The sequence below is a fragment of the Bos javanicus genome, chromosome 2 (genome assembly GCF_032452875.1).
Source record: "Bos javanicus breed banteng chromosome 2, ARS-OSU_banteng_1.0, whole genome shotgun sequence".
In the NCBI taxonomy this organism is placed as follows: domain Eukaryota; kingdom Metazoa; phylum Chordata; class Mammalia; order Artiodactyla; family Bovidae; genus Bos; species Bos javanicus.
This window is the reverse complement of record NC_083869.1, coordinates 67,178,277-67,199,508: the sequence shown is the minus strand read 5'-3', so window position 1 is coordinate 67,199,508 and position 21,232 is coordinate 67,178,277. Positions and strand designations below refer to the sequence as shown.

The 21,232-nt window shown below is 38.5% G+C and overlaps 1 protein-coding gene across 3 annotated transcripts in view; it reads right to left on the bottom strand.

The window, feature by feature from the left end:
* DPP10 (dipeptidyl peptidase like 10) overlaps positions 1-21,232 on the bottom strand; it is an 811,290-nt gene that overhangs the window by 634,049 nt on the left and 156,009 nt on the right. The window lies entirely within an intron of this gene.

Here is a 21,232-nt window from a genome sequence, read left to right as displayed (position 1 = left end):
TTAAAAAGATAAGTAAAATATGATATAAACATTTGATAAACTATAAATGGGTTATTGTGACTCACAGTTTAAAGCACTGAAGCCAATTTTCACATAGTGACAGTGCACTCAATTCTGCCATAAACTCTTTGGACTTAAAAACTAGGTCCTAAATAAATGCTAGAATAAACCATGCATAGAGGGTGTTTTCTTAATGTTTACGCCTTCTCAGATCAGTCCATTTAGGTTTATCTTTCATTCTGATGAACCAAATCCAGCAGAAGTCAATCTCACTCCTTTTTCTAAAATGGTTCACGCCACACCTCTTGTTCATGCTTATTAATGCTTACTGTTCAATACCTCTACCCCTCCTGCATTTTGGTTAGAATTTCCATTTATAAACTTATTCCATATAAGTTGAGACAGTAGATTATCAAATCATTAGCATTAAAGTAACAACATTAAGCAGAGAAGGCAATGGCACCCCACTCCAGCACTCTTGCCTGGAAAATCCCATGGGCAGAGGAGCCTGGTGGGCTGCAGTCCATGGGGTCACTACGAGTCAGGCACAACTGAGTGACTTCACTTTCACTTTTCACTTTCATGCATTGGAGAAGGAAATGACAACCCACTCCAGTGTTCTTGCCTGGAGAATCCCAGGGACGGGGGAGCCTGGCGGGAGGCCATCTATGGGGTTGCACAGAGTCAGACACAACTAAAGCAACATAGCAGCAGCAGCAGCAGCAGCAACATCAAGACAAACAATACAGTTTCCCAGGTTGCTCAGTGGTAAAGAATCTGCTTGCCAATGGAGGACACACGGGTTTGATCCCTGGTCCGAGAAGGTCCCACATACCACGGAGCAAGTAAATTGGTGTGGCACCACTACTGAGTCTGTGCTCTAGAGCCCATGCTCCACAACAAGAGAAGGCACAGCAATGAGAAGCCTGTGCATTACAACGAGAGAGCAGTCCCCGCTCACCACAACTAGAGAGAAACCTGTGCAGCAGCAAAGAAAGACCCAGAACAACCAAAAATAAATTAAAAAAAGACAAGTAATAGTTGTCCCAGACCAGAAACACTTTTCTGGAATGCAATGTGACTGAAGGTTGATAGGTCAATTTCTTTGTTAGAATCTGTGCGATGTGATGAACAGTTATTTTCCATATGAAGGTTCTACTTAAGGCTACTCACAGGGCTTCCCAGGTGGCTTAGTTGTTAAGAATCCATCTGACAGTGCAGGAGAGACAGGTTCAATCTACCCCAGTATTCTTGCCTGGACAGAGAAGCCTGATGGGCTACACAGTCCATGAGGTTACAAGGAGTCAGTCACAACCGAGCTCACATGCACAAGTCAGGTAAGACTACTCTGAAGTAAGAGTGACAGATCAGAGATGCAATGCTCTATGTATTAATAGAACCCTGTGCGTGTATGCATGCTAAGTCACTTCAGACCCTGACTCTTTGCAACTCTATGGACTGTAGCCCACCAGGCTCTCTGTCCATGGGATCTCCAGGCAAGAATACTGGAGTGGGTTGTCATACTCTTCTCCATGGGATCTACTCAACTCAGGGATCAAGCCCACATCTCTTACTTCTCCTGCATTGGCAAGTAAGTTCTTTCCACTAGCACCACCTGGGAAGCCCTGAAAAGAAGGCTAAGATGGGCAAAAAGTTGTGAAATACTCATCTCAAGAACTAAGACAATGAAAAGAGGGGCAACAAACAATAAGAAGTGAGTATCTTGGCCAACAATCACAAGCACTGCCACATTTATTAACTCAAGGGGATGTGTAAGAAAAGGGAAAAAGAGTAACTGTAAGCAATTATAACCGACTGTTCAGTCCAATAAAGGAATCTTGAGAAGGAAATGGCAACCCATTCCAGTACTCTTGCCTGGAAAATCCTGTGGACAGAGGAGCCCCGTAGGCTACAGCCCATGGGGTTGCAAAGAGTCAGACACGACTGAGCGACTTCACTTTCACGTTCAAAAGAATCAAGAGGAAATTACAATTTTATATCTACTGATTCTGATTTTGATTCACTCACTGAAACTGAAGGCAAATAACCAGAAAAATGACTTCAGAGTGAGTTTTTTGGTTTTTGAACATGATATTACTATAATGTCTACCAAACACTGTCTAACAGCAATAATAGATATCTTATGTGTTTGGGTACTGTACTAGACACTTTATAATCACAATCTCATAAAATCCTCACAATAAATAAGTAAAGGTACTATTATTTTGACAAATTTGCACATCAAAAAATGAGATTTAGAGAGATCAATAACAATTACATTCACTCTTAATGAGTAGAATATCTCAAGTTCCAACCCATAAAAGTCTAAGTTCAGAAACCCTGCTCACCCAATAATATGCTGTTCTAGAAGTAAATATTTCTTGAAGCAGTCCATAAACCAATAAATCAAGGAATAATTTGAGCCTCTACATATTTGAAAAATTCACAGTTTTATAAACACTTTTCTGAATTCTGTAATGCTTTCAAATAAATTCATATTTTCCCTAATGGCATAGTAAAAAAATATATACCATTTTAAAAATTGTAAAACATACTTGAGTAAAAATATTTATCTGGTGTTCATAAAGAGATACACATAAGAATGTCAGGCTCCTCTAAAAATGACCCATCACTACCTAAGGAATCTTCAAGTCCCTGCTTAGGAAAGCAGACTTAATGAACTCTTACTCTCATTCCCTCTTTTCATCCATCTTAAATTCATTACCATTATAATATTTCTCAATCTTGGTTTCATTTACATCACTTTATTCCACAAAGCCTTTGAATGTTTTTATGTTATCTAAAAAATTAAGTGCAAATGTGACAGTCTAGAATAATAATTGTCTAAAGCCAAGATGATGCTGTGCAGGTGCTGTACTCAATATGCCAGCAGATTTGGAAAACTCAGCAGTGGCCACAGGACTGGAAAAGGTCAGTTTTCATCCTAATCCCAAAGAAAAGCAATGCCAAAGAATGCTCAAACTACCACACAATTGCACTCATCTCATACACTAGTAAACTAATGCTCAAAATTCTCCAAGCCAGGCTTCAGCAGTGCATGAACCATGGACTTCCAGATGTTCCAGCTGGTTTTAGAAAAGGCAGAGGAACGAGAGATCAAATTGCCAACATCCGCTTGATCATCAAAAAAGCAAGAGAGTTCCAGAAAAACACCTATTTCTGCTTTATTGACTATGCCAAAGCCTTTGACTGCATGGATCACAATAAACTGTGGACAATTCTTAAAGAGATGGGAATACCAGACCACCTGACCTGCCTCTTGAGAAACCTATATGCAGGTCAGGAAGCAACAGTTACAACTGGACATGGAACAACAGACTGGTTCCAAATAGGAAAAGGAGTACATCAAGGCTGTGTATTGTCACCCCGCTTATTTAACTTATATGTAGAGTATATCATGACAAATGCTGGGCTGGAAGAAGCACAAGCTGGAATCAAGATTGCTGGGAGAAATATCAATAACCTCAGATATGCAAATGACACCACCCTTATGGCAGAAAGTGAAGAAGAACTAAAGAGCCTCTTGATGAAAGTGAAAGAGGAGAGTGAAAAAGTTGGCTTAAAGCTCAACATCAGAAAACTAAGATCATGGCATCTGGTCCCATCATTTCATGGCAAACAGATGGGGAAATAATGGAAACAGTGACAGACTTTATTTTTGGGGGGCTCCAAAATTACTACAGATGGTGACCACAGCCATGAAACTAAAAGATGCTAGCTCCTTGGAAGAAAAGTTATTACCAATCTAGACAGCATATTGAAAAGCAGAGACATTACTTTGCCAACAAAGGTCCATCTCGTCAAAGCTATGGTTTTCCCAGTAGTTATGTATGGATATGTTAGTTGGACTATAAAGAAAGCTGAGCACCTAAGAATTGGTGCTTTTGAACTGTAGAGTTGGAGAAGACTCTTGAGAGTCCCTTGGGCTGCAAGGAGATCCAACCAGTCCATCCTGAAGGAAATCAGTCCTGAATATTCATTGGAAGGACTGATGTTGAAGCTGCTCCAATACATTAGCCACCTAACGCGAAGAGCTGACTCATTTGAAAAGACCCTGATGCTGGGAAACATTGAAGGCTGGAGGAGAAGGGGACAACAGAGGATGAGATGGTTGGATAGCATTACCGATGTGATGGACATGAGTTTGAGTAAACTCCGGGAGCTGGTGGTGGACAGGGAGGCCTGGCTTGCTGCAGTCCATGGGATCACTGAGAGTTGGACATGACTGAGCAACCGTACTGACTGATATATAATTTCTTTGTGCAAAACAAGGGAAAAAAAGCTAAACCAGCAAAGCCAACTTTCTAAAAATTAAGAAAAAGGAATATAAATGTATGGGTATGCTCAATTGCCAAGTCACTTCTGACCCTTTACTACCCCAGGGACTATAGCCTGCCAGGCTCCTCTGCCCATTGGTTTTCCAGGCAAGAATACTGGAGTGGATTGCTATTTCCTTCTCCAGGTGATTTTTCTGACCAAGGGATCAAACGTGCATCTTCTGCATTAGCATGCAGATTCTTTACCACTCATCCACCTGGGAAGTCCCAAAAGAATATAAATGTATATAATAAATATGTCACTGACTCAGTGGACATGAGTTTGAGTAGGCTCCAGGAGTTGGTGGTAATATTAGTAATGAATATTAGTAATGAAAATATAACTGTAGAAATTATTTTTCATACTTAATTTGTAATTTAATGCTGATAATACCTACCACTTCTTAAGATTGCCCATTATGCTTGCAGACATTCACAAGTTTCTAATTTATCATCCATCTCCAATTAAAAGACTATGTCAAGTGAAGTGCACAGTTTTGGTAAATGAACACAAGTTATATATTTTTTAAAAATGATATCTGTTACAGCTTCATGTTACCAGTGTACATGAGGCAGTGTTGAGCTAGTGCGACTCATAGTGTGACCTACAGACCACAGCATCATCACCTGGAAATATTAGAAATACAAGGCAAGAGTCTTTATTGCTATTTGCTTTATTATTTTAAAAACATTCTCATTTGGTTTTATTTGTTCACCATTAATTTGTTTATAAAAGAAGTAGCAATTATCCCAATTGTAATTTGGCATTCATCACTCCCTGATAATTATGTTTGTTTGTGACACACTTCTACATGGATCACCATTAAATTAGAAACAAAACAAACATGACAGCTATCAGCAATGTGTTTTTCAGTAATATTTTCACAATATCATGATTTATAGGTTTGGAAGATCTCCTAAGATTCTGAACCTGTTTAGACTTCAAAACCACAAGTAGAACTGTAAAACATCAATTAAAAAAGCAAACAAACAAATCTGCTATCAGCAAGATGGCAGACTAGGATGCTCCAGGCCTTCATGGAAACACCAAGTAAATAACAATGGACTGATTAAAATAGCATTATAGGAACTCTAAACCAGCTAAGGATCTGTAGCAACCAAGCAAATATCCAACCATGAAAAAGCCATACTTAAAAAGGCGGGATATGTCATGGCATGTCTGAATGCCCTATTTCCCTCGCTGGCATAGTATGGTACGCTCAGGAGGAAGGGACTCAATTCCCAGTTCCTTTCTTCAGATGGAAGAAATGGGCGGGAATTGTTTGCATGCTCCGGCCTATCTGTGTGCTACCTGAGAGACTGGTTTCTGTCTTGCCTGAGAGAAGTAGCAGCAATAGCTTAGATCTCATGTCGAAGGCATGGAAGGCCACAGAGGCTTCCATGGTGAATGAAAACTGCAGGAGGTCTGTAGACAAACAGAATTTGAGGAAAATAGATTATCTGCTTAGAAATAAACTATAATACTCAACACCTTAAGATAAAGCTAGGGTGAAACCCTTAGAGAAATCAAGACATTTTAAAAGAACCATGTATACTGGGAAATGGTGAGAAGTGGGGAAGGAAGAATGTAGGGTGGGGGGCATGGACACACAGGTCTAGGGAAGACAAATGCAAAAAAAACCTGAAAATATGTTGAAGTTTCCTGCTGAACTGATTAGAGAACATCTTCCTCTGCAAAAATCCAGTCTCTAATGACTGGAAGAAGTGGCTATTTATTCAAATGCCCAGTTTTAAACAAAAGACCACAGGCTTACAGAAAAAGAAAAAGGAAAACATGGTCCAGTCAGAGAACAAAATATATCTCTAGAAATTAACTGTAAAATAACATGTTCTGGACTTACTACAGAGAGACTTTAAAACAGCTATTAGAAATATGCTCTATGAGCAATAGCAATGGTTTTCTCAGCAGAAAATTTGCAGGCCAGAAACAGTGGGATAATATATTTAAAGGACTAAAATAAAAAACTATCAACCACAAAAAATCTATGTCCAGCAAAAACATTCTTTGAAAATGAGGGTAAAATTAAGACATCGCCAGATAAATAAAAGGTGAAAGATTTCAATGCCTCTAGACATGCCCCACAACAAAGGCTAAAGGGAGTCATTCAAGCTGAAACAAAAGAAAAATAATTTGAAGTCAGATGAAAACGCAAAGCAACCCATAAGGGTAAATAAGAAGACAAACAAAAAATAGTATTTTTGTAATTTGGGCTGCCAATTCCACACTTTATCTTAAATTTTATAGAATTTGAAGACATCCCTGGAGACCCATGGTAAACAATTCAGCTCAGTTCACTTCAGTCACTCAGTCGTGTCCGACTCTTTGCGACCCCATGAATCGCAGCACGCCAGGCTTCCCTGTCCATCACCAACTCAAGGAGTCCACCCAAACACATATCCATTGAGTCGCTGATGCCATACAACCATCTCATACTCTGTCGTCTCCTACTCCTCTTGCCCTCAATCTTTCCCAGTATCAGGGTCTTTTCCAATGAGTCAGCTCTTTGTATCAGGTGGACAAAGTATTGGAGTTTCAGCTCCAACATCAGTCCTTCCAATGAAGAGCCAGGACTGATTTCCTTTAGGATGGACTGGTTGGATCTCCTTGCAGTCTGAGGGACTCTCAAGAGTCTTCTCCAGCACCACAGTTCAAAAGCATCTATTCTTCAGTGCTCAGCTTTCTTTATAGCCTAACTCCCACATCTAAACTTGACCACTGGAAAAACCATAGCCTTGACTAGACAGATCTTTGTTGGCAAAGTAATGTCTCTGCTTTTTAATATGCTGTCTAGGTTGGTCATAACTTTCCCTCCAAGGAGTAAGCATCTTAATTTCATGGCTGCAGTCACCATTCACAGTGATTTTGGAGCCCCAAATAATAAAGTCTGACACTGTTTCCCCATCTATTTGCCATGAAGTGATGGGACCGGATGCCATGATCTTAGTTTTCTGATGTTGAGCTTTAAGCCAACTTTTTCACTCTCCTTTTTCACTTTAATCAGGAGGCTCTTTAGTTCTTCTTCACTTTCTGCCATAAGGGTGGTGTCATCTGCATATCTGAGGTTATTGATATTTCTCCCAGCAATCTAGATTCCAGCTTGTGCTTCCTCCAGCCCAGCGTTTCTCATGATGTACTCTGCATATAAGTTAAATAAGTAGGGTGACAATATACAGCCTTGATGTACTCCTTTTCCTATTTGGAACCAGTCTGTTGTTCCATGTCCAGTTCTAACTGTTGCTTCCTGACCTGCACACAGATTTCTCAAGAGGCAGGTCAGGTGGTCTGATATTTCCATCTCTTTCAGAATTTTCCACAGTTTATTGTGATCCACACAGTCAAAGGCTTTGGCATAGTCAATAAAGCAGAAATAGATGTTTTTATGGAACTCTCATGCCTTTTTGACGATCCAGCAGATGTTGGCAATTTGATCTCAGGTTCCTCTGCCTTTTCTAAAACCAGCTTGAATATCTAGAATTTTATGATTCATGTATTGCTGAAGCCTGGCTTGGAGAATTTTGAGCATTACTTTACTAGAGTGTAAGATGACTGCAATTGTGCAGTAGTTTGAGCATTCTTTGGCATTGCCTTTCTTTGGGATTGGAATGAAAACTGACCTTTTCCAGTCCTGTGGCCCCTGCTGAGTTTTCCAAATTTGCTGGCATACTGAGTGCAGCACTTTCACAGCATCATCTTTTAGGATTTGAAATAGTTCAACTGGAATTTCATCACCTCCACTAGCTTTGTTCATAGTGATGCTTCCTAAGGCCCACTTGACTTCACATCCACGATGTCTGGCTCTAGGAGAGGGATCACATCATTGTGATTATGTGGGTCGTGAAGATCTTTTTGTAGAGTTCTGTGTATTCCTGCCACCTCTTCTTAATATCGTCTGCTTCTGTTAGGTCCTTACCATTTCTGTACTTTATTGAGCCCATCTTTGCATAAAATGTTTCCTTGGTATCTCTAATTTTCTTGAAGAGTTCTCTAGTCTTTCCCACTCTATTGTTTTCCTCTATTTGTTTGCATTGATCGCTGAGGAAGGCTTTCTTATCTCTCCTTGCTATTCTTTGGAACTCTGCACTCAAATGGGTATATCTTTCCTTTTCTCCTTTGCTTTTTGTTTCCCTTCTTTTTCACAGCTATTTGTAAGGCCTCCTCAGACAGCCATTTTGCTTTTTTGCATTTCTTTTTCTTGGGGATGGTCTTAATCCCTGTCTCCTGTATAATGTCATGAACCTCATTCCATAGTTCATCAGGCACACTATCAGATCTAGTCCCTTAAATCTCTTTCTCATTTCCACTGTATAGTCATAAGAGATTTGATTTAGGTCATACCTAAATGGTCTAGTGGTTTTCTTCACTTTCTTCAATTTCAGTCTGAATTTGGCAATAAGGAGTTCATGATCTGAGCCACAGTCAGCTCCCAGTCTTGTTTTTGCTCACTGTATAGAGCTTCTCCATCTTTGTCTACAAAGAATATAATCAATCTGATTTTGGCTTCAACTATCTGGTGATGTCCATGTATAGGATCTTCTCTTTTGTTGTTGGAAGAGGGTGTTTGCTATGACCAGTCTGTTCTCTTGGCAGAACTCTATTAGCCTTTGCCCTGCTTCATTCTGTACTCCAAGGCCAAATTTGCCTGTTATTCCAGGTGTTTCTTGACTTCCTACTTTTGCATTCCAGGCCCCTATAATGAAAAGGATATCTTTTGGTGGTGTTAGTTCTAAAAGGTCTTGTAGGTCTTCATAAAAGTGTTCAACTTCAGCTTCTTCAGCGTTACTAGTCAGGACATAGACTTGGATTACCATGATACTGAATGGTTTGCCTTGGAAATGAACAGAGATCATTCTGTCGTTTTTGAGATTGCATCCAAGTACTGCATTTTGGACTCTTTTGTTGACCATCATGGCTACTCCATTTCTTCTAAGGGATTCCTGTTCACAATAGTAGATATAATGGTCATCTGAGTTAAATTCACCCATTCCAGTCCATCTTCATTCACTGATTCCTAGAATGTCGACGTTCACTCTTGTCATCTGTTTGACCACTTCCAATTTGCCTTGATTCATGGACCTAACATTCCAGGTTCCTATGCAATATTGCTTTTTACAGCACTTAACCTTGCTTCTATCACCAGTCCCATACACAACTGGGTGTTGCTTTTGCTTTGGCTCCATCCCTTCATTCTTTCTGGAGTTATTTTTCCACTGATCTCCAGTAGTATACTGGGCACCTACCGACCTGGGGAGTTCATCTTTCAGGGTCCTATCTTTTTGCCTTTTCATACTGTTCATGGGGTTCTCAAGGCAAGGATACTGAAGTGGTTTGCCATTCCCTTCTCCAGTGGACCACATTCTGTCAGAACTCTCCACCATGACCCGTCCGTCTTGGATGGCTCCACAGCACAGGCAGCTAAGACAGCGCACAAACGCAGCTGTGAGGAGCTACCCCACATCCGGGAGGTCAGGGGCAGCGGCTGGGAGGAGCTATTCCACATGCGAGGTCAGTGGTGGTGACCAGGAGGAGCTACCCCACCCCCGATGTCAGGGCATATGGCAGGGAGGAGCTACCTTATGTCCAAGGTAAGCAGCAGAGGCTGCACTTTGCTGGAGCAGCTGTGAAGAGATAACCCACATCCAAGGTAAGCGAAAACCAAGTAAGATGGTAGGCATTGAGAGAGGGCATCAGAGGGCAGACAGACTGAAACCACAATCACATGGAAAACAATCTGCCTGCAATGCAGGAGACCCAGCTTCAATCCCTGGGTTGGGAAGATTCCCTGGAGAAGGAAATGGCAATCCACTCCAGTATTCTTGCCTGGAGAATCCCCATGGACAGAGGAACCTGGCAGGCTATAGTGCATGGGTTCGCAGAGTTAGACATGACTGAGCCACTAACACACACACACATAGAATTTGAAAAACAAAAGATAAAGATTGTCTGTGTTAATTGACACACAATATAAATATATAATTGTTATCATTTATGTAAAATAGGAAAGAGGGAACTGTAAAAGAGTCATTTTGATATCTGTCTGTATGTGGGCAGTCATTGTTTAATGGGTATGGAGCTTCAGTTTAGAAGACAAGAAAGTTCTAAAGGTATATGTTAATGTAGGCTGCACAATGGTATGAATGCACTTCATACCAGTTAGAGTGGTACCACTCTTATTACCAAAGAGAGTAGCACACTTAAAAATTATAGTGGTAAGTTTCATGTTATGCATATTTTGCCACAGATTTAGAAATGTACATGATAGCAGCAGATATATTAAGTGACTTTACAAAGTTTTAGTGTCCAAAGAAAGAAAACCACATAACTTTGCTGTAGGGCATCTAAGATCACTTGAAGGATGTAGGAATCACTGAATCGCTCTTAAGCAAGATTCAGTATGGAAAAAAATGTTCATCTTCCTAGATTAAACTAAAAATTTAGAGCAGTCCCCAAAAAACAAAACTCTAAAAGAACTCTTCCCTTGATCTGATAAAATTACTGTGAATTAGTCTGGAAAAATAATCATTTGAAGATAGAATGCTTTAAAAAAAAAAAAGAAAGAAAGAAAAATCATGATGCATGCTGGATATTACATGTAATATAAACCTGTACTAATAAAAAAATGTGATATTATAACAATAGAAACACTAATTAAAATTATATTTCAAAAAAAATCCATGGACACAGATATCAACAAATTATTTAGATTTTGACCCCAATTTCTCATTATACCTTCTTTCTGTAAGAAGGCCAACTGGGGCTTCACATGACACCTAGATGAGACGACTTCATGGTCTTTATGGTGCCAAATCAGACAGTCAATTTTTCCATTATTTTACACAGATTCTTAGCAGCAACCTAAACCATTAACCAACACATCCTCCCAGGAAAGTCTTTCCTGTGATACCACACTCTCCTAATTTTTTATCCTCCATCATGAGCTACTTCTCCATTTTCTTTACTAGTTTTTTCTTAGACTTAACTGTAAACTGTGGAGCTCCCCCAGGCTTGGCTCAGGCCCACTTTTTTCCTCTATATGAACACAATTTCTAGTGATAGCATTTAATGGCATTTTACACCATTCAAAGATTTTTAATTAATTTTATACATTAAATATTTAAAATGAATGTATGGACAAGCTATTAAAAAATTGATCTCTAAGAAAACAGGGAGCTAAAGGCATCACTGTATCTTTCAAGCAGCCTAGCTTTGCCCTCTATATGTATAACATCTTTTCATGTATCATTGTTACTTCCCTCATAGCTTAGTTGGTAAAGAATCCACCTGCAATGCAGGAAACTCTGGTTCAATTCCTGGGTCAGGAAGATCCACTCTAGAAGGGATAGGCTACGCACTCCAGTATTCTTGCCTTGTGGGATAGGCTACCCACCCCAGTATTCTTCCCTTGTGGCTCAGCTGGTATAGAATCTGCCTACAATGCAGGAGACCTGGGTTTGATCCCTGGGTTGGGAAGATCCCCTGGAGAAGAGAAAGGCTACCCACTCCAGTATTCTAGCCTGGAGAATTCCACGGACTGTTTAGTCCATGGAGTCACAAAGAGTTGGACACGACTGAGTGACTTTCACTTTCACATGTATCACTATCACTTGTCACTTGAAGGACTTACTGCTTCCCAGATTTATGCCATTCACATATGCAGTTTTACACAATTTTTTTCTACTTTTCCCATGAGAATTCCAAGTTAGGTAAAATACTTATTTTGGTCAAAGGGTTTACATCTCTCAAAATTGAGTTTCTTATTAGGTTATTTACATTTACCTAGTTAGAAAGTTCCTTAGTCCTAAGTGCAGTCCATGAACCAGCAGAGTCTAAAGTTGACCTTTAGATGCTGCTGAACATCATCTGAAAGCATGCTTGAAATAAAAAGTATTTAGCCTCATTCTGGACCTGCTGAATCTCCATGGAAGGCCCAGTCCAACAATGTCTTTTAAAATCTGTCCTAGTGATTCTGCTGTTTGCTAAAGTTAGATGAACATCCCTGAGGTCAGTGCTACTCGAAGAATGGTAGTGTCACTTCTGAGATAGTACAAATGCAAATTATTCGGCTCCATCACAGACTTATTGAGTTTCTGGGTCCTGAATAACCTTTGTTTTAACAAGCTTTCAGAAGATTCTTGTGCACACTAAAGGCTGAGAATCTCAACTATAGAGATTATGTCCTAGTAATACAGTTCTGAAACTATTAAAATGATGCACTTCAACCTCAGTGAAATTTGGTGAATACATTATTGGTTAGCAGCTTTGGCATCAGTATATCTTGATTTTATATTCAAATTCTATAATTATAAGCTCTATTAACATATATGATTGACCTAATATTTCATAATTATGAATCCAACAGATAGTGCCTAAGACACAATGGTCACTTTTATTATCTTCTTCCTACCAAATCTTGCTTCAATCTCAATTGAGTTCCACCTCATCTGTAAGTGAAAACACTACATACTCATCTTTGCATCCCCTACAACTGGTATGGCACATAGTAAGTGTTCACAAACTATTTGGACTGGCCGACTGGGGTCAGCTTTATGCTTTAAGAGTAAAGAATAAGGTCTTTAATCTCCAGGGAGTCATCCCAGCCATTTGAGAACTAGGAGATGAACTAGCTATCTCTCTCTGTAATCTAAAGAGAAAAGGCACCCCAGGAGAGTAGTTGTTGGCTCATCTCAGGAAATGTATGCTTATTGTTTAAAGACCACTAAAAGAATCTCAGTGATCTACAAACTGGGATCAACAGTCCTAAAGTTCTGGGATTCATTAGTCAGCATGAGTAGCCAACAAGGCAGACAATCATCTTTGAGTGTGGTTTCAGCTGAGAAGGCTGCAGACATCATCTTTCATTAAGTTTTCCCAAAGTTCCAATATTTTAGCAAACTATCCTCTTGCCTATGAGGATGGCAGTGAAGCTAGTCATTTCTCATTGTATCTGTGATGCCCAGCACAATTTTTGAAACATGGTGGACCTACCCACATTCACTGATGTTATGAATGTAATAGACTAAGAAACTACTTGGGGGATGTGGGACAATACTTTTTCTTTATCTTGCAGTTACTTTCAGAATTTCAAATCTTAATTTTCAGTACTATTATATCAACAGATATAAAACTACTTTTATATCAAAGTGTGATATAAAACTAACTTAACAACAGATTATCCATGTTTAATGTGGAGTATTTGACATAGAGAGAGAGAAAAGAGTAAAATCTAGCAACCTGGTCTACCCACTTTACCTGTGTGACTCAAGCTTAGCTTAGCTTAGCTTTCATTTTCTTAGACATCAGTCAGAAATAGCAGCCTATGTCCAAATAATGCCACTGGACACTGTCTAATGCAGCCAGTACTTCCCAAAAATCATCTCCATTTTTCTGTCTCCTAGATAAAACAGCTTTGCTTTGTTCACACATACAACAGAAGTGACATTACCAATTTGCATATGATATCTGTGAGCCTTGAAAGAAATCATGCAAGTGAAAACTATTCATAAACTGTTTAGGCTGTATTAAATTTTGTAACCATCTCTAATTTAAATTTTAAAATTGTATGCAATTGTTCATGAGTATTAACTGTCATTGAATCAGGAAAAGCAGTTCCTTTGAAACAGAGAGTTTTATAAAACTTTTGCAAAGTCTTAATGAGAATATACATTTTTGAAGTTTCAGTCTATTGCAAGGACAGATGTCAGCTTATATTGGATGATGGATGGAAGGAGAAAGAAAGGAAGAAAGGAAGGAAGGGAGGATTGTAAGGAATTCAGATGAGTTTATTACCTTCAAATAAGTGACAATCTGCCAACCTAGTTGGGGAGATCAACAGATTATTAAACAATAGAAGAAAATAACACAAAATATTCTTAAAAAATTAATACTGTAGTGTAAGAAGTTGAACGTGATAGGAATCCAGAGAGAAGACCACCCCCGCAATGGTGTTAAATATTAGGTATACTAAAGACCAAATCTATTTTGACCCTTTCCTAGCTAAGACTTGGATCAGGAAGAGCTTATAGGTGAAAGACAGAAAAAGTTCACCTCAGGCTGAGGGAGAAACTATTCATTGTTAACTCTTCAGTTGAACAAGGTATATTTAATAGGCTTCTTTTTCTAGTGGTTAGTTAAAGGTTGCCATTGTCCAAGAGTCAAATAAGATTCCAAACAAAGGTTAAGAAAATAGCACCACTGGCAAAGCCAGACTGCTTGAAAAGAACAAGTGGTGCTGTAGCTACAGGCCAAGTTCAAAGCCAGCATTATTAATTTGCTCTTTATAACACAGCTGACCTTTAGCTGCTGCTGAGCATCTGGGGACAAATCTGGCAATTCACCAGATTTCCTTATTTAAACTAACTGGACTTCTATATCACTAGCACCAAATTACCAGCCAAAAATCTTCCCAGGAAGTCTGTGTGCATTGGGCGGGATCTGGAAATCGCTGGCCTCCTCAGGAACAAGTGTCACTTCTCAGTTAGGCACACAAGGGGGAGAGTCAGTGGCGAGGAAGAATTCTCTTTCAGTAAAAAAACCTTTGGGGTCCTCACATGTGTGTGCTCTGTCGCTCAGATGTGTCCTACTCTTTGAGACCCCATGAACTGTAGCTTGCCAGATTCCTCTGTCCAGAGGATTTTCCAGGCAAGAATACTGGAGTGAGTTGCCATTTTATTCTCCAAGGGATGTTTCCAGCTCAGGGATCGAACTTACATCTCTTGTGTCTCCTGCATTGGCAGATGAATTCTTTACTACTGCAGGGTTCTCAGCAGTAGAAAATAATTGAATAGTTGAAATAGAAACAGACACATTTGACACTGCTCATAGCTTGATTTTTTCACATATTTACTTATTATCTATTATTTTTAACCCTGAAAAAGTATAATGAACTTTGAAAATTAAGCATTTTATTGTTAAAATTTTCAATTCTGCCCTTCAAATGGCAAGAATGGAGGTATAACCACTTTTTTTTTTTTCCCAAACTGAAACACAGAATTTGTGTAGGAAAAAATTTTTCTAATTCTTCCTTCACATGTAGAAATTTAATATCATAAGTAGGCAGTTACAGCTAGAACACCAATTTTACAACTTTCGCTTGAAAAGAAAAAAAGAGCAGGAATCAGGGAAATAGAGCAGAACAGGAACTAAATGTGCTTTTAATTATTTTTATTGCTTTTGCCATTAAAATGTTAATAAGTATCATACAGGTATTTAAAAAGGAAAGAATTATATTTTCACTATGTTAATCAACATTCTTGTACTACTTTTAATTGGAAATGTTAAGAATATGTGTTTATTTCAACTTCTCTATTGCCCTGTGATGGTTATGACCAATTCTAACACATATATACTCTATGTACACATCATGCAATGAAGAAATAAGAAATTAACAAAGATGTGGACCTTTTAGTTAAATCTGCAGTAATGTGGTATCCTGGATATTTTTCAGAAACCCCATGGACCAAGAATAATTAAATAAATCCAAGGTAAATTACACTTCATCGACATAAGTATGCATCATGCATCATTTGTGCTCTGCTTAAATGAGGACTTCTCTGGCTGAAATTTGTGTGCGCGGATGAGTAAGGCAATTACTTGCCTCAAAGCCAGTCAATGTTTCTATTCATATGCTGAAGAGAGTCTTTTTTTCCCCTGGTCTGTGAATACAGTAGTCAGTATCTGCAGCCTTCAACAGAATGTCCCCTCAGTACTCTAGTTATAAACTGACCATCCCCCAATCTCTTTCAAAAGAAGTTTGCTCTAAATGTTCATTTTGCCAGAATTACTGGAGAGTTTAAATCTAAATTTGATATTTTTTAAGTTTTGCATGTCATATTTTCATTCTCCCAGAGATATAAAGGGCTTTTCCTGGTGGCTCAGGTGATAAAAAATTTCCCTGCAATGCAGAGGACCCAGGTTTGATCCCTGGATTGCAAAGATCCCTTGGAGAAGGGAATGGCTACTCACCCCAGTATTCTTGCCTGGAGAATTCCATGGACAGGAGCCCTGTGGTCTACAGTCCATGGGGTCACAAATTCAATCAGCTTTAAGTTTGTGTTGGGGAGGAAATGGGCAGTGACAATCCACCTACCAGGAAAAGATAACCGACTCCTGTCTGTCCCTCTGGAAAACCATCACTGCTTTGGCCACATGATAGACATCATCAACTCACTTTCTTGTGATATTTATTAGCATAAAAAAAGCATTCTCGGAATTTGAGGATGCTTAATAGATGTCTCAAACCAATCATAAGTTCTCTCCTCATAAAAAAAAACATTGATGTAAGGATTCTAAGTTACTAGTTACAAGTAATAAGCTTACCAAAAGAGACCCATATCATTGCTCATTTTGTTGTGCTTTATAGAAGAGATTTTTGAAGATAAATTTAAGAACAGTTATTCAAAGAAGAAATGCTGTAAGCACTGTTTTGGAGGCTCTCTTCTTCAAAAAAGCAACAAACTAATGGGGATAGGGCAGAGAAAATAATTCTCCCAGATTTAAATTTGCAAAACCTAATCCAAAATATATGGGCTTCCCTGGTGGCTCAGTGGTCTCCTGACAATGCAGGAGACCCAGGTTTGATTCCTGAAGAAGGAAATGGAGACCCACTCCAGTATTCTTGCCTGGGAAATTCCATGGACAGAGGATCCTAGTGGGCTATAGTCCATGGGATCCAAAAGAGTCAGACATGACTTAGCAACTAAACAACAACAATCCAAAATATACACAATTTACCTACTGGCATACAAACTCCAGGGATCTTGTTTCTTTTTTCAGTGTATGCACAGAACTAATTTAAGAGCCCCATGCACAGTAAAACTTCAACCTATATTTGGTAAATAAATAATTAAATCTCTAAAACTAGAAGCATGTTTTTTTCCAGAGATCATCCTCCTGGTTAATGTATGCTCACTTATAATGATGGCCTTGTTGGTCTCTCTAGAATGATGCATTTATGCCCCCAGGTTTGCATGAGGCCCCCTTCCATGATGGCACCTTGGCTTACCCTGATGGTAGCACTTAAATTACATCTGATGGTCTAGTTTTATATGTCTCTTCCACTAGACTATTTTCTTTAATCAACAAATATTTATTGAATGGGGGCAGGGTGGATGATTGGCTTAGAAGCCACACAACTAGTGGTTTTGAGGGTCTTCCTTTTCAGAAAATGCATATTTCTTTTCCCCCAACTTTACTGAAATATAATTGACACATAATATTGTATAAAATTTAGGTATACCAAGCACTAATTTGATACGCTTATGTATTGTGAAACAGTTGCCACAGGAGCACTGATTAACACTTCTATCACCTCATAAAATTTACATTTCTTTTTTGTAAGAACATTTAAGATCTACTTTCTTAGCAATTTTAAAGTCCAATATATGATTGTTAACTCTAAGTTATTCATCTTATAACTGGAAGTTTATACTCTGACCACCATTGCTCCATTTCCTCTGCCCTCCCCCTGGTAACTACTCTTATTTCTATGAGTTTGACTTCTTTAGATTTCATATATAAGTGATATCATATAGTATTTGCCCTTCTCTCTCTGACTTATCTCACTCAGCATAGCCCTCAAGGTCCATCCATGTTGTCAAAAATGGCAGGATTTCCTCCTTTCTCATTGCTGAAAAATATTCCATTGTATGTACATAACTATACCCATCGTCTTTATCCGTTCATCCATGGATGGACACTGGTTGTATCCATATCTTAGCTAATGAGATTAATGTTTCAGTAAATATCTGCTTAAGATCCTGATTTAATGTTCTTTCACATATTCTCAGAAGTGGGGTTGCTGAATCCTATAATATTTCTGTTTCACACTTTGTGATGAATCCCCATACTGTTTTCCATTGTGGCTGTACTAATTTATTCCTGCCAAAAGTGCACAAGTGTTCCCATTTCTGTACATCCTCATCAACACTTGTTATTTCTTGTCTTTTTTGATATCATTCTGATAGGTGTAAAATAATATCTCAATCTGATTTTCACTTCTGTTCTCCTAATGGTTAGGGATGTTGAGCACGTTTTCCTGTACCTGTTGGCCATTTGTATGTTTCCTTTGAAAAACTGTCTATTCAGGTCCTCTATCCACTATTCAATCAGATTTTGGGATTTTTTTTGGTTTTGCTATAGAGTTGTATGAGTTTCTTACATACTTGGAATATTAATTCTTTATAAGATATAAGATTGGCAAATTATTTGTCCCAAGGTAAAATACATTTTCTTTATTATAATTTTCCATGATAAAAATTCCTTATCTGGTTTCCTCAATTTGATTGTTAAAAGGAAGATAAAGGATATTTAAAAAAAAGTACTTGATGAAACCCAGGGCTTGCTCCTTCATCACAAACAGACATTTACAGATGTCTGTATTGATTCAGACTCGATGATTAAACATGAACTTTCATAAGATGACCCAGGATATATGAACCCACCATAACTGTCCTCCTCACCTTCTTTTTCTCTCCTTTTAAAAGATCATTTCTAAATCTCCATTCTACCTCTCTCTTCTTACTAGATGCATTACTCTAATGATGTGTGTGCTGTAAGTTCCACAGTTTCTGAACAGCTCAACATTTCCCTTATTCTTCCCTTTCCAGAAGATTTTCTGTACAACATAATGGTACCACAGTAAATTTAGGGAATAAAGAAAAATATTGCTTTCTTGTGGTTGAATCATAAGAAACAGAACTGGCCCCAGTTTGTGAAGAGGAACATGGCCTATATTCTGCCTAGATTGTTATAGGTAGAGAAGTTGTTCAGCAAACAGAAGGAGGTAATATACAGCAGTGCTCTCCTAGTTATTAACTGTGATCCCCTAGACACAAAAACTCCTATTGAAGAAATGAACATATAAGAGAATACAGGGCTAAGATTATCAAGTATCTTAAATTTATAACCAATTTTCCTTGCTCTGGTTTCATGTTCACCAAGCAACTTCTAGATGTTCATTTAACTTCCCTGAAAGTCTGTCAATAAGGACAGAAAGGCTTGACTAAACTGATCCAAGTCCTACATGCTGCAAGGTCATTTTTCTAGATCAATTTATACCTTAGCAATGTGGTTTCTTTGCCAGTCTCTATGCTGTTGTTTAATACGAATCTGCACCCAAGAGGTAGATGCATTTAATATGATTTTAAGTATCAGTATATCTATTCCCCAAATCTGAGTAGCAGATCTTGTCTTTAGGTGAATCCATCAAAATAAAAGGAGTGTTATGAGAAATGAAGAGCAACCAGTTGATTTCACTGAGTAACAGTTCAACTTGGTATTCACTTGTCTTTCAAACTTTCATAGTAGACATATATCATAGATTTAGTTATCATTCTCAGTAAGGTATTTACCAACATCCCAGCCTAATATATATAATATGACAATGTTCACATCAGTTAAAGAAAGTGCTTCAATTTGATACCTACGTGTTCAGCGGATACAGTAAACAATCTTTTGGTAAAACAATAACCAAAAATATATTATATCTGTAATCCACTAAGACTATGCTCCCCAAATTTTGCTACACATCACTTTGGAGATCCCGGCAGCAGACCAAAGATATGGTAAGATGCAGAGTAAATTCAAAATCCATTCACAGAGAATCCATTCTACCTGAACATTTGATGTGTACAAGTTTTTTACCTAATGAATATATTAAGATATGATGTTTTAAAGTAAGCAAGATTTTTCATGGAGAGCAAAAGCTATATAACATGTTGTAAAGACAAATAATTTAAACTTCAAAGATATTTCAAGAAGTAATCATATTCAGTCTGTAGCCTTCCTTGTTACTATTTAGTAAGCAAGTTTGAAAAATGCTGCTCTAAAATAAGATCAAAACAGTTTACACTGTATATTATATATACAGTGTATACAGAAATGCCAGGCTGGATGAATCACAAACTGAAATCCAGATTGCCAGGAGAAATATCAATAACCTTAGATATATAGATGATACCACTCTAATTGCAGAAAGTGAAGAGGAACTAAACAGCCTCTTGATGAGGGTGAAAAGGGAGAGTGAAACAGTTGCCTTAAAACTCAACATTCAGAAAACTAAGATCATGGCATCCGGTCCCAACACTTCATGCAAATAGATGGGGAAACAATGGAAACATTGTCAGACTTTATTTTCTTGGGCTCCAAAATCACTGTGGATGGTGACTCCAGCCATGAAATTATAAGATTGTCCTTAGAAGGAAAGCTATGAAAAAACCTAGACAGCACATTAAAAGGCAAAGACATTACTTTGCCAACAAAGGTCCATCTAGTCAAGTCTATGGTTTTTCCAGTAGTCATGTATGGATGTGAGAGTTGGCCTATAAAGAAAGCTGAGCGCTGAAGAATTGATGCTTTTGAGCTGTGGTGTTGGAGAAGACTCTTGAGAGTCTCTTGGACTGCAAGGAGATCCAACCAGTCCATCCTAAAGGAAATCAGTCCTGGGTGTTCATTGGAAGGACTGATGTTGAATCTGAAACTCCAATACTTTGACCACATGATGCGAAGAACTGACTCATTTGAAAAGATCCCGAGGTTGGGAAAGATTGAATGCAGGAGAAGGGGACGACAGAGGATGAGATGGTTGGATGGCATCATTGACTCAATGTACATGAGTTTGAGTAAATTCCAGGAGTTGGTGATGGACAGGGAGACCTGGCATGCTGCAGTCCATGGGTCGCAAAGAGTCAGATATGACTGAGTGACTGAACTGAACTGAACCCCAAATAATTTGGGTGTCTTAGAGAAACCAGAGACAAACTTACTGCATGTACATAATTATTGATGTATCATGACTTAAGGAAAAAACAAATGTCTTTCCCCAAACACATACTGTATCAATTTAGAAAAATGTTGACTAATCCTGTATCAGTGATATCTT